Source organism: Chelonoidis abingdonii, chromosome 12, assembly GCF_003597395.2.
Source record: "Chelonoidis abingdonii isolate Lonesome George chromosome 12, CheloAbing_2.0, whole genome shotgun sequence".
NCBI lineage: Eukaryota > Metazoa > Chordata > Testudines > Testudinidae > Chelonoidis > Chelonoidis abingdonii.
This window is the reverse complement of record NC_133780.1, coordinates 6,517,305-6,522,242: the sequence shown is the minus strand read 5'-3', so window position 1 is coordinate 6,522,242 and position 4,938 is coordinate 6,517,305.

Here is a 4,938-nt window from a genome sequence, read left to right as displayed (position 1 = left end):
TGAGATCTTTTTGAAGTTCTTCACAGTCTGCTTTGGTCTTAACTATCTTGAGCAGTTTAGTATCATCTGCAAACTTTGCCACCTCACTGTTTACCCATTTCTCCAGATAATTTATGAATAAATTGAATAGGATTGGCCTAGGACTGACCCTTGGGGAACACCACTAGCTACCCCTCTCCATTCTGAGTAATGTGAGACTATTTGGGAATGAGACAATCCAGTCTCAAAAGGGGGAACTCAGGGACTAATGATCACTCTGCTAATCAGAGGAGAGGGGATCAGAATAGATAAGATGTTCAGTGTGAGTTTGTCATGCTCTCTGGAGTGGTTCACAACTATGAGTGCCAACCTCTGGGCAGTTTGGCAGAAAACCAGGCAGATGCCCCACACTGGTGGTTCGTTGTGTAATTAGATTTCACCAGGCCAGTGACATATATGAACTCCTGGATCACTATCCCAGTCCTACCCTAGACTCACAGCCAGCCCGCTTTGACTCTCCAGTCTGTTTTGCACCCAAACTGGACATTGTGATAAAAGGTCACTTACACCAAAATCACATCACATCACATCGCTCCCAGTCCCAGGAGACCAGTCACTTACCCTAGAGCAATTGGTACCTACATCCCACACCGAAGACAACGCAGGCAGCCAGTTCTATAGTAAACTAACTAAAGGTTCATTACGTAAGGAAGGGAAGTGAGAGTTATTGAGAGGTTAAAGCAGGTAAAACATACACACAGGTGAGTCACAGTTTATAATTCCAAAGGGTGGCAGTGATTTAACAAATTACCAGTTTCCCAAAAGTCATTTCAGGGTACCCAGATTGTCTCTGAGGGGCTCCACTTTCTATCTGGTACACTTCCCTGTAACAGTCCAAACAGTCCAGAGATAAAGGCTCTTTCCTTGAATCCATACTTATGGCTTCTTCTCACACACAAAAAAGGCTGACAGGGTCACTGCCCACATGGGTTTTTCCTCTCATGACAGAGAGTGATGAACGCATTTTGAGTCTTTGACCTCCAATCCTCACGCATAACATCCAGTTGCTTTGAAATTAGCTCTTTTCTGTTAAAGTTCCTATTTGCATTCCACGAGCTAACTTCCTCGTTTGATGGGGTGTACACAATGGAAATGTTCCCTACTACAAGATACACTTAAGTGAAAACAATGCAAGTAACATCCCACTAGTTGTCATGAAGTTTAAACACCAACTACACTCTTATACATTTAACAATCACTTTGATCTATCCTAATACACAAGTGAATTGGTCCGGGGTTCTCGCATGTGCTGGCACCTGTTCTGCCAGCGTCAAAGAGAGTTTACACCAGGAAATCTGGTGGAGGGTCACAGAGATGCGCTGGCTAATCCCAACAACAAGACCATTGTGACCAGTCCTAGTCAGGGCACTGAGAGAATTCCCCCATGTACGGAGGAGTCCCTGGTGTGCAGTATCGAGTTAGTGCCACCTGGAGCATTTTCCACACTGAGAACATCTCAGAGGTTTCTCCCCTGTGCAGATTTGCAGATGTCTGATACTCTACAATACCTTACTGGCTACACAGAGGCCAAAGCAGAGTTCCCGTGAAGCAACCTAGCCTTGGGCTCCCTCCCAGCCAGTGAAATATGTTAGTGATTCCTGAAAATCTTGTTCATCATATAAAAAGTTCTACAAATTCAAAAGATCAGACACATCACCCACCCAGTTCATGAATACTTCAGTTCATACCTAAATACCCGCTTACAGCCAATTCTTATTAACTAAACTAAGATTTATTAAAAGGAGAAAAGAGAGATTATTGCTTAAAAGATCATTATACAGACAGACATGAATAGAGTCCTGAGGGCAGTTTCACTGTAGAGATGGTGCTTTAGAATTGCAAAGAGTCCGTTTCAGAATCCTTTCATCAAGTTATAGTTCTATGTCCAAATGTTCAATATCAGGGCAGTCCAGCTGGACTGGAGATCTGTCTTATGACTCAAACTCCGCCCTGAATAAAGTTTAAGATCTGAGATAAAAGGATCAGATCCCAAGAATTTTTCTAGAGATTTTTGCAGCCTCTCCTCAGCAGGCAGTCCTTGGGTGAACAATCAGCTTTTGAAGTAAGCTTCTATTTCCTAAATATCACAGGTAAATAATTACAAGGATTAACATAAGGTAATTATCCATAAAGCAGTTCATAGACAGTTAACTACAAACTTTACAGAGACATGCAATGACATTATTACACCCGTTTCATCTAAATCTTAATATTCTCTTTTGATCTCTGACTTAACAAAATACAGCCCTAGATAGGAACCATTTATTTACATTGTTAACCTCTAACAAGCTAAAGGTAAACTAAGGACTGGTCTACACTAGGGGAGGGGATCGATCTAAGATATGCAACTTCAGCTACGTGAATAGCGTAGCTGAAGTCGAAGTATCTTAAATCGAATTACCTACTGTCCTCACGGCGCGGGATCGACGTCCGCGGCTCCCCATCGACTCCGCTACCGCCGTTCGCGTTGGTGGAGTTCCAGAGTCGATAGGAGCGCGTTCAGGGATCAATATATCACGTCTAGATGAGACGCGATGTATCGATCCCCGAGAAATCGATTGCTACCCGCCAATACGGCGGGTAGTGAAGACGTAGCCATAGACTACTACAAAAAGAACAGGAGTACTTATGGCACTTTAGAGACTAACAAATTTATTTAAGCATAAGCTTTCGTGGGCTAAAACCCACTTCATTGGATGCACGCAGTGGAAAATACAGTAGGAAGATATATATATATACACATACAGAGAACATGAAACAATGGGTGTTACCATACACACTCTAAGGAGGGTGATCAGTTAAGGTGAGCTATTACCAGCAGGAGAAAAAGAAAAAAAAAACGACTTTTTGTAGTAGTAATCAAAATGGCCCATCTCCAGCAGCTAACAAGAAGGTGTGAGGAACAGCAGGAGGGAAAAATAAACATGGGGAAATAGTTTTACTTTGTGTAATGACCCATCCACTCCAAGTCTCTATTCAAGCCTAATTTAATGGTGTCCAGTTTGCAAATTAATTCCAATTCAGCAGTCTCTTGTTGGAGTCTGTTTTTGAAGGTTTTTTTGTTGTCATATTGCAACTTTTAGGTCTGTAATCGAGTGACCAGGGAGACTGAAGTGTTCTCCAACTGGTTTTTCAATGTTATAATTCTTGATGTCTGATTTGTGTCTATTTATTCATTTGCGTAGAGACTGTCTGGTTTGGCCAATGTACATGGCAGAGGGGTATTGCTGGCACATGATAGCATATATCACATTGGTAGATGTGTAGGTGAATGAGCCTCTGATAGTGTGGCTGATGTGATTAAGTCCTATGATGGTGTCCCCTGAATAGATATGGAGACAGAGTTGGAAACCGGCTTTGTTGCAAGGATAGGCTCCTGGGTTAGTGTTTCTGTTGTCTGGTTGCTGGTGAGTATTTGCTTCAGGTTGGGGGGCTGTCTGTAAGCGAGGACTGACCTGTCTCCCAAGATCTGTGAGAGTGAGGGATCGTCCTTCAGGATAGGCTGAAGATCCTTGATGATGCATTGGAGAGGTTTTAGCTGGGGGCTGAAGGTGATGGCTAGTGGCGTTCTGTTACTTTCATTGTTGGGCCTGTCCTGTAGTAGGTGACTTCTGGGTACTCTTTTGGTTCTGTCAATCTGTTTCTTCACTTCAGCAGGTGGGTACCTTAGTTGTAAGAACATTTGATAGAGATCTTGTAGGTGTTTGTCTCTGTCTGAGAGGTTGGAGCAAATGCAGTTGTATCTTAGAGCTTGGCTGTAGACAATGGATCGCTGGAGGATGTGTCTGCATGAAGCGGAGCATGTCAGGTAGTATACGGTCATTAGGTTTCCAGGTATAGAGGTGGTGTTTAGTGACCATCACATACTAGTAGCCACTGTAGTGTCCAGCAAGTGGATCTCTTGTGTGGATTGGTCAAGCTAGAGGTTGAGTGGACTGGAAATTGTTGAAATGTGTGGATTCCTCAAAGGCTTCTTTTCCATGGGTCCAGGATGTGAAGATGTCATCATGTAGCACAAGTAGAGGGGGCATTAGAGATGAGAGCTGAGGAAGCTTTGTTCTCAAGTCAGCCATAAAAATGTTGGCATCCTGTGGGCCATGCGGGGTACCCGTAGCAGTTCGTCGCTGATTCGAAGCGTGTACTTGTCCCCAATGTATATTATGATAGTTATGGGGTTGAGGGGTGTGAGGACAAAGTTACAAAGTTCACCCCAAGGTTGCCATGACATTATCAGGATACTTTCCCGACGGCTCGTCGTCCATTATTGTGTGGATAGTGGGTGTAGAGAGCTTCTACATCCATGTAGCTAGGATGGTTTTCTGGAAGATCACTAATGGATTGAGTATTCCTCAGGAAGTCAGTGGCTCTGAAGATAGCTGCAGTGCGGTAGCATAAGGACACGAGGAGGGAGTCCACATAGCCAGACAATTCTGCTGTCAGGGTGCCAATGCCTGATATTGGGCTCCCAGGATTTAGCGTTTATGGATCGTGGGTAGCCAGACAGCCTCCCTGCTTGGGTTTCTAGGGTGTGTCTGTGCGGGATGTGCTCTTGTGCTCTTTTGCAGGGATTTTGCGCCTGGATCATGTGTAGTTTCTTTTGTAACCCCCGTGGGATCAGAGGGTAATGGCTTGTAGAATGTGGGATTGAGCAGACTGCCTAGCTCTACTACGTTACTCTAATACAGCTACTGTCTGTTCGTTCCAGGTCTTTAACAATAAAGAGTTTTTGTCATGTCAAAGTTCTAATCTATCTAATGTGGCATGGGCCCATTACCATTTACACGCACTTTCAACTGCCTCTAATAAGCGAGATTTGGGTCAGTTATCCGTGCAATGTTCTTATACCCTTTCTGCGGGTGGTCAAGCAAGATTAGATGCCTGGTGGATGATCTCCCATGT